Source organism: Punica granatum, chromosome 3 (assembly GCF_007655135.1).
Source record: "Punica granatum isolate Tunisia-2019 chromosome 3, ASM765513v2, whole genome shotgun sequence".
NCBI classification, from domain to species: domain Eukaryota; kingdom Viridiplantae; phylum Streptophyta; class Magnoliopsida; order Myrtales; family Lythraceae; genus Punica; species Punica granatum.
The window spans coordinates 26,340,622-26,354,622 of NC_045129.1; positions in this window are offsets into that span (position 1 = coordinate 26,340,622).

Sequence of the window (14,001 nt, forward strand, 5' to 3'; positions counted from 1 at the left end):
TCCTCAAGTGGTAGGAGGCCGTAGCTATGTAGAAGCCGTCTTGGCTGAGACCATTCGGTCTCTTGACTATGTACGAGAGGTTCGACGTGGTAGAATGAGAGGAGCTCCGCATCTTCTTCAGATTTGGCTCCTCGCACACATCAGGCCGTTCTGCTCATCACATCCCTTTTCCTACATCACTGACGAGCGTTCGCTCATCGCTCGCCTACTTCAAGTGTTTCGGCCCTCCGATCGCGACTACACCGATTGGATCCAGTTCTTCAAGAGACTCACCCCGGCACAGTTTTTGTGGGCTGCTCGCTGGAATCCCGGTGGACCCATGACCATTGGATGCCCTTCAGTCATAGGACTTCCTCTGATCAGTCACTTAGGGAGCACACTTGTTTTCCCAGCCCGAGTCATCAGACAACTTGGCGGCTTACAGGATATTCCTAGAGAGGCAGATCGCACTCCACACCGCTTCATGTGGACGGATATTATAACTTTACTTCCAGATAGGGTTCTGCGGATTAGAGAAGTTCAACGTTTATGGAACACGCGCACCGTTCAAGAGCTCTATTTCCCGGAGCACCCTACCGACGACGAACGAGCTTTCTCAGCTACCGTAGCATATGTGGCGCAATTCCATCCACAGGGACTCACACCCGTTCGTCGACGACATTTGCCGCGGATTCCTCACGCACCGCATGCAGACATTCCAGACGCGGAGAGCTCAGTCCAAGGAGTCATGCGCACAGAATTGCAGTCCATCAGAGAAGAGCGAGATCGACTCCGTTGTGAGCTTGTGGATATTCGCGCAGAACTCACTGATCACAGAGAGCTTCAGAGCGAGTTGGCTCAGATTCGCGCACGCATAGCGAACCAAGACAGGGAGATAGCGCGTTTGAGCGCTATGCTGGACCGAGCGCGGGCAAAAGCTCGCAAGGTCTTTCATCCTTAGGTTTAGTTTGTTAACGCTTTTGCCCCGCACCGGACCCACGCAGCGTTCACTCAGCTACGGGTTGTAATAGTTGGCGGTTTAATGTTTATGTTTCCTTTTCAAACAGACTGTCTTTATAAATTATAGAATATGAATCAAACTGATGTAATGGCATTAGTATTTTCAAACTTATGCACCTCATGCATTCATATACTGTCATCTATATTTTGAAGATAGTCAAAGCACTATAAGTACACTCATACACTTACGCATACAGGTACTAACAACTGGCGTCCCATCGATATCCGACTCGTGCACGAGTAAGGATGGCAGAAGACCAACAACCCGCCATTCTTGAACAGGATACTCCGCCAACGCCGATACATTCTCAAACACCACTGACGCAAGTTACATCACCTGTAATGCTCACGGACATATCTACAGCGCATTCAGGCGTCCCTATCGGACATCCTCCACCAACAGTACAGACGGCGTCCAACCTTGTGGAGTCCGCACGTTTTACTGCGTTAGAAGGAATGGTGAACCACTTGGCGGCCAACATGGCCACCAACATGACTGAGCTCATGGCCATGCTCAGGAATCAGAATCAGGCCTCATCGAGCTTTACTCCGCCTCTGGAGCATAGACCAATTGTCGATCCAAATCCAATGGTCACTCCAACCTTTGCTTCGGAGGCTGAAGACGCATCTTTCTCGGCAATGGCGTTTGCACCAACAGTCCATCCGATCAATGATCCTTTACCGCCACCACCTGCTCCAACAGCAGTTCCGTTGCCACCAGCAGCTTTCTTATCCACGGACTCTACTATGCATGCGCTGCCACCGCTAACCGTGTCAATGCATCCTCCAATCTATACTGTGCCACCACCGACAGTTCCTCCGGTCACGATCGCACAGGCTCCTGTTTCCACTGCAGACCAATTTCCTTTCCAAACTCCACAACCCCAAATAAGCTTTTCTTACCCTGCTCCACCGCCCCTAAACATTCCTCCCACTGAACCGGGCACGCCTACTCAGGCTGCCCCTCCAGCTCTACCGACAAACGTTCCTCTCGAAGCGGAGAATGAACAGGAGAGGAGAATAAAGAGAATGGAGGAAACCATTCGAGCCCTCCAAGTAGGCAACCCCCGTTTCGATTTCAGTGACAGTGACTGGAATCTCTTTCCAGGCATGCGGCTGCCCCCTAAGATCAAAATTCCAGAGTTCAAAAGATATGATGGGACCAGAGACCCTCGGCATCATCTCCGTCATTATCAGAGCAAAATGCTCTCATACTGGGATTATGAGGAATTCGTCATTCAGACTTTCCAAGATAGTCTTATGGGATCGGCGCTAGATTGGTTTATGACCCTGAAAGCCGGCGATGTCCCTACATGGACAGATCTTTCTCAGAAGTTCCTCGACCAGTATCGATTTTGTGCGGAAACACCTCCTACCCTTCTCGATCTCAGCATGACAGAGATGAAGGAGGGTCAAGCTTTCGAAGCATACGCAACGGAATGGAGAGGAAGAGCAGCAAAGCACATTCCTCCAATCACTGAGCGACAACAAGTTCAGCTGTTCCACTCCACACTCAGAGGCGCGTATTACTCACATCTCCTGGCTCATACTTCCTCCTTCTCGGACTTGATCGAGGCAGGAAAGAAGCTTGACATGGGTGTTAAGTTAGGAAGAATCGAAGGCCCATCAAAGAAGAAGGATGGAGAGACGTCAAAGAAGCAGACTGCTGGAACCTCCAGGAGAAGCAAAGACATGACTATTGGCGCCGTCAACTCCGGATATCAGGCTTCACAGCCGATTTCGGTGGACTATACTCCTGCATTACAGACTCCCCAGGCATATGCACATCCCCATTACATTACCACACATCCACACTCCACCCTACCAAACATCGCAGGCTTATTATTCCCAACCCCGCCAACTGTTATCCAGTCGCAACTTCCGCAACAGCATATTCCTGCTCAGGCTCAACAAGGTAGACCCCCGCTTCGAGATCTCCTCAGTCGGTTCAACGTGCTCCAGCCCCAGAACTTATCAGGACAAAGTTGCACAACCGCGTCCACGCAAGCAGTACACCACTTTACCAGCCCCTCTCTCTCACATATTCAGGCAGCTTCTTGCAGGCAACAAGATCAGAACAGAAGCGCCTGGTCCCAACTTTGACCCCGCAGTGCAGAATCAGAACTTACACTGTGAATTCCATCGGGGTGCTCCTGGTCATACCCTCGACAATTGCTGGACACTCCGGAATAAAATTCAGGAGTTGATCGACGCAAGGCAAATCTCCTTTAATGAAGTGAAGCCACCGAATGTCCGCGCAAACCCTCTCCCCGATCATGGATCAGGTTCAGGACCTTCTATCAACATGATCAGCATCGCTTCTATCAAAGAGGAAGAAGACGCGCAGAAGACCTCAATTCCCTTTATTGTCAATTATGCTCCGACAAATGATGCATTTACATCTGACGTCCCATTCGTTATCGAGGTTCTTGCGAAGGAGCCATACCAAGACCGTCGAGTTCCCTGGGATTATGGGAATGAGGTTGCCAACATGGAGCATGAGATGAGTGCGATGGGCATCACGCGCTCAGGACGAGTTTATCAGGGTCCAGAGTCTACAGACAAAGGGAAAGCCCCTGTTATTACATCCTCAGCCGTTCCAGAAGCCGTGCCAGTCTTTACAAAGAAGGTCACCGATCAAGAAGCGGAAGCTTTCATGAAAGTGATCAAGGCAAGTGAGTACAAAGTGGTGGAGCAAATGGGCAAGTCACCCGCCCATATCTCGCTCCTCGCGTTGCTTTTGAGCTCCGAGCCGCATCGGAATGCTTTGTTGAAAGTCCTCACCGCGGCACAAGTCCCAAAAGACACGGCACCGGATAATATCGAGCAGACTGTTAGTTCAATCTTCTCGAATCAGATATCCTTTGCAGATGATGAGCTTCCATCCGAAGGTCAGGAACACTTACGGGCATTGCACATAGTCTGTAAGTGCAACAATCACATTGTTGGTCGAGTCATGATCGACAACGGCTCTGCTCTCAACGTTTGCCCCGTCTCCACACTGAAACAGATGAACGTGGACATGAGCCGCATCCGTGCAAGCAAGACCACTGTTCGAGCCTTTGATGGCTCTAGGAGAGAAGTGAATGGAGAAATCGATCTCCTGATCGATGTGGGTCCTTGCTCATTCTCTGTCACCTTTCAGATCCTCGAGATACCCAATGCTTTCAGTCTCTTGCTCGGGAGACCATGGATTCACGCCGCCGGCGCTGTTCCTTCGTCGCTGCACCAGAAACTGAAGTTCTTCGTCGAAGGTAAGCTTATCACTGTCAACGGTGAGGAAGACTACGCAGTCTACAAGGAGACAGCCGTTCCTTACATCAGCATTGGAGAAGATCAGAATCTTCCCTTTCACTCTTTCGACACGATTTCCGTAATCCGAGACTACGGAAAAGTCGGTCCATCACGAACCGATCGTATGATTGGAAAGGTTCTGTTGAAGAACGATTACGTCCCCGGAACTGGACTTGGGGCACGTGCACAGGGAATCCTTCGACCGATTGAAATGGAGGAATACCGCAATAGGAGGGGACTTGGCTTTCGCCCCTCCTGTCATGAGATCGTGCAGTCTCGCCGTGGAAAGCATCTACACCGCCTTGCTGTACATTACGAAAAGCTCTTCAGGGGCATTCTGGTTCCACCACTCTCACAGTTTTTTGCAGCACCACCGCAGATCATGGGAGGCACCTCCGATAGCCCAATCACTGAAACAGATGACTTCTCTTCGGATGCAGTTGAAGCGTTTTTGGCTTTGCCAGCCATATATGCCGTCACTGAGGAGACATCTTCCAGGGTTCATATCCGCCCTGTACGGGAGGATGAGGAGCTTACCAACTGGACTTCAGTTCCGCTCTACTCGGCCGTAGTTGCCGATGTGTAAGACGGTCTTTATATATAATGCTACCTGTGTGTCGGCAACGCCATAAGCCACACAACAGAAGAGGGGTTTTTGTTATGGCTTGTTAATAAAATCCCTACATGCTTTTTGAATTTTTGTGTCTAGATTCTCTCTCTCATGCTTACTTCTAGCATCTTTAATTTCTAAAACAATTCGCTTTCGTGTCCAGGCTCCAATCGAATCCAAATCACCGATGCAACGATTCGAATTCGTCCGAAACACACCTCAGAAAGTCCCTACCCATATACTTCGGGGAAGGACTTGACGAGGACGGTCGCGTGCCCGAGATAGAAGAGAGTTTGCATCGTCTTGAAAACCATCAACTCACTTCGATCGAGCCAACCGAAGAGATCAACATAGGCACCACAGAAGAGCAACGCACCCTAAGGATCGGGACGGATCTCGACCCCGCACAGAGAGCCCGGATGATCGATTTCTTGTCAGAGTATCAAGAGGTCTTCGCTTGGTCTTATACCGATATGCCAGGTTTGGACCCCTCGATCGTAAAGCATTTCCTCCCACTCGACACTGAAAGATTTCCGCCCAAACGTCAACACTTACGGCGTCAACGAGCTGATCTTCTTCTCCGCATTAAAGAGGAGGTCGTCAAACAGGTGGATGCGGGATTCTTAGAGGTATGCAATTACTCTGAATGGGTAGCTAACGTGGTGCCAGTGGAAAAGAAGAATGGGAAGGTCAGAGTCTGCATCGACTATCGAGACCTTAACAAGGCCAGTCCTAAGGATAACTTCCCGCTGCCCCATATCGACGTCTTGGTGGACAATACAGCACGCCACACACAATTCTCCTTCATGGATGGTTTCTCTGGATACAATCAGATTCAGATGGCCGAGGAGGATAAGATCAAAACGACGTTCATCACGATGTGGGGTACGTTTTGTTACAAGGTCATGCCTTTTGGTCTCAAAAACGCTGGGGCAACCTATCAGCGGGCAATGGTCACTCTATTTCATGACATGATGCATAAAGAGATAGAGGTTTACGTCGACGACATGATTGCAAAGTCCAAAGCAGGTGAAGATCATCTTGTCAACCTCAGGCGGCTATTTGATCGTCTCAGGAAGTACAAACTCCGACTCAACCCAACGAAATGCACTTTCGGCGTCAAGTCAGGAAAATTGCTAGGGTTTGTAGTCAGCGAAAAGGGCATCGAGGTTGATCCCGACAAAGTCAAGGCGATCATGGAATTGCCCCCTCCATCGACAGTGCGCGAAGTAAGGAGTTTCCTAGGACGGCTGAATTACATCGCACGTTTCATTGCAAATTTAACAGACAAGTGCCAACCACTCTTCCGTTTGCTTCGCAAAAATGCAGCGGTTGAATGGGATGACGAGTGTCAGAAAGCTTTTGATACAGTCAAGGCATACCTAGTTCAGCCACCGGTGTTGGTTCCACCTTCACCGGATCGTCCTCTCATTCTGTACCTGACAGTACGCCGACAATCCATCGGATGCATGTTAGGGCAAAAGGACGATTCCTCTCATGCAGAGCGAGCAATTTATTATTTAAGCAAAAAGTTCACTGAAGGGGAGTCCAACTACCCTGAGATAGAGAAGATGTGTTGCGCACTCGTTTGGGTCATGCAAAGGCTCCGGCAATACACTCTCTACCATACTGTTCGCCTGCTGTCAAAGACAGATCCTTTGAAGTATCTACTCAGCAGTCCGTCCTCCATGAGGAACATAGCAAAATGGCGTTGCCAACTGACGGAGTATGACATCGAATACGTATCACGCACGTCAATGAAGGGCCAAGCAATTGCAGATCATCTAGCGGAGTTTCCGATCGAGGACGACACACCGATCAACCCTAACTTTCCAGATGAAAGGATCCTCCAAGTGAGTGATGAGGAAGAGACTCTAGGATGGAAGATGTACTTTGACGGTGCAGTCAATTCCACTGGGTCTGGTATCGGCGCGGTGCTGATATCCCCTGAGGGGCGTCATTTCCCTGTTGCAGCGAAGATTGATTTCCCTTGCACCAACAACATAGCCGAATATGAAGCTTGTATCCTCGGTTTGCAGGCCGCAATCTACCTCAAAGTCAAGGAGTTAAAAGTGTTTGGCGATTCTATGCTCACAATCTTCCAGACGCTTAAACAATGGAAGACGAAAGATCCAAAGTTGGTGCCATATCATGAGTACCTCGAAGAGTTGACAGAGAACTTCAAAGATATCTCATTTACGTACACCCCACGCATGAAGAACCAGTTCGCAGATGCACTTGCAACGCTCGCATCCATGGTGAGCATTACGAAGGAGAATCTCATAGAACCTCTCGAGTTTGAGATTGCTCAGGGCCCTGCCCATTGCGATGTAATTGATGCTGTTGACGGCAAACCGTGGTACGCAGACATCAAGCACTTGCTGCAAACAGGTCAATTCCCAGCGTTCACCGATCGTCATGACCGGAGGACTCTACGCCGCATTGCGGCACACTTTTTCCTGAGTGGCGAGACTCTCTACCGCCGTTCATTCGATGCTACACTACTTCGGTGTGTCGACGAGAATGAGGCACAACGCCTCATGGAAGAAGTGCACGAAGGAAATTGCGGACCTCATATGAATGGACTCATGCTAGCAAAGAAGCTCATGCGACTCGGGTACTTCTGGTCTACCATGGAGACCGACTGCGTCAAGCATGTCAGACACTGTCACTTGTGTCAAGTCTACGCGAATCAGATCAGAGCACCACCCAACGAGCTCCATCCAATGGCTGCTCCGTGGCCATTTTCAATGTGGGGCATGGACGTGATTGGTCCAGTCAACCCTAAAGCATCCAATGGACATTTGTTCATACTGGTAGCTATCGATTACTTCACCAAGTGGATCGAAGCTATCACCCTTGCGTCAGTCACTGCAAAGGCCGTGGCTCGCTTCCTCAAACGCGACATCATTGCGCGATACGGGGTCCCTGCGACTCTCATCACCGACAATGCCAAGAACCTGAATAATAAGCTCATTGACGAGCTCTGTGCACAGTTCAGGATCCAACATCGTAATTCCTCTCCATATCGTCCACAAATGAATGGTGCGGTAGAGGCAGCGAATAAGAATATAAAGAAAATCATCGAAAAAATGACGGTGAATTACAAGGACTGGCATGAGATGCTCCCGTTTGCACTCTTGGCATATCGGACTTCTATCCGCTCATCCACCGGGGCAACCCCGTATTCTTTGGTCTACGGCATGGAAGCGGTTCTTCCAATCGAAGTGGAGATTCCCTCCATGAGGGTTCTTGCCGAGTCCAAACTCGAGGAAGCAGAATGGGCGAAGCAACGCTATGAACAGCTTAATCTCATCGACGAGAAGCGGCTAACTGCACTTTGCCACGGTCAGTGCTATCAGCAAAGAATGGCTCGAACATTCAACAAAAAAGTTCGTCCTCGCAAGTTCAGCCCCAGCGACCTCGTCTTGCGAAAAGTTTTACACATCGCCCCAGATTCCAGGGGCAAGTTCGCTTACAAGTACGACGGTCCATTCATCGTTAAAGAAGTCTTTGACGGAGGGGCAATCATTCTCAACGATATGGACGGAAACGAGAACGCTCTTCCGGTCAATGCTGATGCTCTTAAGAAATACTATCCGTGATGGTGTTTCTCTTATCCCACTGCGGATGTTTTCTCAAATGCACATTACATTTTATCTTTCTTTGCATGTACAGTTCCCAACACTTTTAATTTCGTTAACTCATGTACTCCCATCTTCTGCTCTTTCCCTTTTCTCTGAATTTTTCCTGAGAGAAAAAGAATGGATTTCCCGCTAGGTTGAAAACCTCTTTGAGGCGGCCTAGGCAAAAATTAGGGAATGAGAGGCACGGTTTAAAATCCCGCAAAGGGGAACCGTGGCAAAAGGAGAGCATGAATCAAAATCCTCGCTAGGCTGAAAACCCGAAAAGGGCGGTCTAGGCAAAAGTTAGAGGAATCGAGAGGTGCGATCAGACCCAATACGGATGATCGTAGCAAAAGGTGAGATCTAAATGAGAGAAATGTCAAACAAAACACCCCGTTAGGTCGTCACGCGTCTTGCGACCTAGGCAAAAATTAGGGGACCTTCGGCAGCTCGACCACGAAATGACAGCTACATTCAGCATGCAGCGGCAACAAATAGTGGTTTGACAGTCTTCGATGCAAGCAAACTCTCTTTTACTCTCAGAGCATGAGACACGTTTCGACATACAGTCGAATCTTTGTATCCTTGATTTGGAGGATCCCAAAGAATCCCCCTATACCCTTATGCAAATTCTACAGGTCATGCCTGTTCTGTAAAAAGCCTTTCTTGTCAAATCACAAACCTAGCGGGATACGACCATCCCTTTAAATGGTCATCAAGTTCAAATCCCCAAAGCATTATTATTCAGACTTCTTTCTACATCTTCATTATGGCTGTAGAGTAGAACTGACAACTACTGTTAGCTCCCATGGTTCTATATGCAGGAACGAAGATGTGAACCTCGGAAGAAGTCTTTCTTTGATGAATGCATGTCTGCCTTATGCTAAGGACCACAACTAAAATCCAAGGAGAAGTCTTCAGGATAATACTCCATGCATTCAATCGCATCACAATCAGTTGGCAAACAATGAAACATTCTGCCACTACATCGATTGCAACACGGACAAGCTCAGTGACGGAGGAAGCACAATGATTCCTTCCACACCTCACGCAACTCCCCAACGTTTGCATTTACTTTTTGCAATGCATCCCATGCAATTTACTTTTCTGCGTTTCGGGTACGTCCCGATTACTTTCCTGCATTTCGGGTACGTCCCGACTACTTTCCTGCATTTTGGGTACGTCCCGACTACTTTTCCGCATTTCGGGTACGTCCCGACTACTTTTCTGCATTTCGAGTACGTCCCGACTACTTTTCCGCATTTCGGGTACGTCCCGACTACTTTTCCGCATTTCGGGTACGTCCCGACTACTTTTCCTGCATTTCGGGTACGTCCCGACTACTTTTCCGCATTTCGGGTACGTCCCGACTACTTTTCCTGCATTTCGGGTACGTCCCGATTACTTTTCCGCATTTCGGGTACGTCCCGACTACTTTTCCTGCATTTCGGGTACGTCCCGACTACTTTCCTGCATTTCGAGTACGTCCCGACTACTTATCTGTTTAGGGGTCCATCCCCTCAGGTTCATCCTGACTTTTACATTTCTGCATCAGGTATAACATCCCCACATATCCAAAGTAAGAGGGAGAAGACTGTTATCGGAAATTCCATGTCAATCATTGCTATCAAATTGGGGCGCTTCTGAAGTCTTTGGCTGCATCCTCTACTCGAGCATGCAGTCAAAGAGGGGCAAGCTGTCAGCACCCCATTTTGGCTCACCTTTCCAAACGATGATATCAGCAATGATCCAAGCCACAACCTGAGCAGAATACAGAAAAACGACTTAACAGAGCAGAAAATCACTATTCATCCTCAAGTCGGCAAAATCGGGCAAATGACACATGCATATGACAGAAGGACTCCAGGGGTCACCAAAGGGTAATAGAGTGACTAGAGAGCTCAGCAATATCCAAAACTGGCATTTTCAGTATATCACACGGACAGTTCTATTTTCCGATAGTTCGCTCGATCATCGGAAGACAGCCAATATTGGACCCCAAAAATCCACTCCAATGCCAAACAGATGAAAAGTGTCCCCAAAGGCATTTTGCAAATCATCTGCTCTATACAGAACAACTTTCTGTATACAGACAACTTTTCAGTGGAAGTCCAAAAATGCCGGTTTCTCGAAGAAAAGTTAATTCCAAATATCAGATGCGGCTATGCCCCTCAATCATACAGAGCACGAGCAATGCTTCATATTGTCTTTTAGAAGCCATACAGACACTCTGAATGACTTCCGAATGACAAAACGGGCATACCCTTCTTCGGAAGAGCGTAACCGGAGACTGGTCTGATGGAATTACGGCAAACGAAGTTCACACTACATTGCCCTGAAAACTCCAGCGAACATTCGCAATTGGGCAACAGACAGCAAAACCCTTCACGGTTTCCCGAGTAACCTCCGAGGGGCACAAAAGGCCATTTTCAGTGAAAATCCATATCCGGAGGTCCTCTTTGGGGAAACTTGACGCCGGATGCTTACCTTACACAATGCTAGCCTTCTCAAGGCTCAATGTGGGATTGTCGGAATGAATCACACAACTCATCTAGACCCCTCGAGCAGTGCTTTAAGGGTCTCAGATGCACTTTTCATATCTTTAGAGGCCCAATCTCAGCAAACAGAGATCGCAGTAATCTCCGGATCGCCCAAGAAACTCAGAAAGCATTCTGAGAAATCCAGTTTCGGCCTCCTAGGACATCTCCGGCTCCATATTTGTATTTACCGGCTTAAGGGACAAGGACCCACGTAATTTGACAATTTATGTCAAAATGACCGACGTGGGATGCAGATACAAGATATGCTGTCAGAAGTGGGTAACCTCGCTCTGAATGCATAAAAGGAGCAAAACCGGCTTCCAAACCTCATACAGACATTTGGCAATTTCTCACGGAAAATGCCAATCTCGGACTCATTAAATCCATTTCCTCGCGTATATCGATAATTCGACGTTCAATTCAAACCACGAACTTCGAATGCGCGATCAATCGAGACCCGAGCTTTTTCCCGGTTTCTCCTCTTCGGTCGTGGGACCCACGGGCTATTCAAGATGAGTCACCCTTTACTCTAGAAGCTTCTTCTTCTTCTTCAATGCAAGAAGCCAACTTGCACTCTTGCTTGAAAATATCCAAGAGTTTGAAGACAACACTCAAGCCTCCATCAATGCTCATCAATGCTCATCAATGTCTTATCTCTTCTTCATTAATGCAATGGAAGAGGATGAGGCTTGATATTTTCTAAGCATGGGGGTTAAGAGCACTTGCTTTTGCTAATTGTGTCATTAGCTTTGCCTATAAATGGCCCAAAAGTGATTAAGATAATCACTTCTCCTCTTACACACTCTCTCCAACCTTTCTCTTTCAAGAAATCCTCTCAAACTCCATAGCCAAGAACACTCAAGCACCAGAAAATTTCAGCACTTAGAAGGAAGAGAAAAGAAAACCAAAATGATCAAAAGAGAGCCTTGAGTTCTTAAGTCGGAAGCCGATGTTCATCATCCCGACTTAAGCTCAAAATTTCTCAAACTTCATATCCCACTCATTTTGGACCCATGGAGTTCATTGGTGAAATTGGTTTTTCCATTTGAAGTCTTTAAATTATTGTTTCAGGTCAAATAGTGCATTTCGGGTGAAATCGCTACTCTCGGGTGAATAGTGACCCGCCAGCGCCAGCCGCGCGCACGCCCGCGCGCCTGCCCGCGCGCACACGCACGACCGTGCCCCGCGCACGCCCGCGCGCCCCGCGTACGCCTGCACGCCCGCGCGCCTGCCCGCACCCCGCGCACGCCGCGCGCCTCCCGTGCATTCCAGCCGCATTCCCCGTGCACCTAGCTCCCCGAACGTGCATCCTTTGCACCCGAGCATCCTTCCAAGCGTTCAACCGAGTCACCCGACTCTCGAACACTTCCCCGACTCTTTCCTCATATCCCGAGGCTAGGTAAATCACTCTTGACTTAGAGGAGTTAGGGCTTTTTATATTTTTGCATGGCTATGGAGTACTATGGTATTTTATGCATACTTAACTTGCAAGACTTAACTTTTATGCAATTTTATGTTATATTATGCATGTGTATTACCTTATAACTTACTAGCATGTCGGACAAAGGTTTGGATTGTTGTTTGGAAGACCATCCCGACCCGGAAATGGCAAGTGAGCTCACGGCCAAGTCTCTAAATGGGATGGCCGAGACTTGAGTTGCTCTTTTCGGGTTAAGATTGGTCTCCTTAGCCCGATCCAAGTTATTTTCCGAGTTTATTTTGTTGTTCTTGCATGCATGAAGCCGGTATTATTTTATCGATTCCTTAAATAACTTGTTTGTGAATGTTTGCATGTTTAGATGAGTTAATCAAATCATGGTAATACCGGCTTTTGTCAAAACGTGTTATTCATGATGTTTGATGTTTGAGCATGCGAAAAATGATTAAACCAAGACAAGGAAATTCTTTGTGATTTGAATCGAGCCATGAGAGTATTCGGCCATCTTTGACAAGGTGAAGCCGAGGGCTTCTTGGCCCTTTTTGGATCAAGAATGATTTCCTTATTTCGAGTTTAATTCATTTCTCGGATTGTACGAAAGTGTAATTTCGATATTTCCACGATTCCCATGTTAAAACATCGATTACATGTCTTTTCAAAACAAAACATGCATGGATTCGGGTATCGTTGACTCATTCGGGTCCATTCGGTTACGAGGGTAGTTTCGGTCATTGGACCAAATATCCTCGATCCTTACGGATTCGTGTTGGTCGCCGAATCACGAATCGTTTTCACAATTAAAGTATTCGGCAATAACCTTAAGCATTAATTCCACGAACGGGTTAATCGGGACGTTCACACGGTTAATTCATTCCATTTAAATAACTTTGCACGAATTGGACATTAATTTGTAACTCGCGTCGACGAATTACAAAACGGTGTTAATGCCCTTTTCAAAACCCTCAAACTTTCAAATCCTTATTGTGTTGTTCTCCTTTTCTGAAAACAAATTTTCAAATCAAGGGCAAGAACATCATTTCGTGATTCGCCGACATCCTAGCGCAGTTTAAGATGTCAGTTGGGTATTCTGTATCAAAATACAGTTATCGGACTAATCATTTCACTCGACTTAACCAAATCCTAGAAAATGGTTAGGCGGAACTCTAGGTTCCAAATCTAGAGTCAAAATACAAGTTTGGATCAATTCAGTGGTAATTCAGTGTCACAATACAGAACAACTGTAAAAGCAATCCACATACATGAGATTTGACTCTCTTTGTCAAGTTCTCAAAACAAAGCCGAATGCTAAAACATTGGCACGTGTTTGATTGCTTAGCATATGGCATTTGCTTGCAAAAACACTTTTGGATTAATAAACTTGTTAATCCACGTACATTCGGTAAATACAAAACACCTTGTCTGTTATTAACATGTTGCGTGTTATCTTTCCGCACTTGTTTGCCATACGGGTCGAGCTTGATCCCTAGGCCGAAT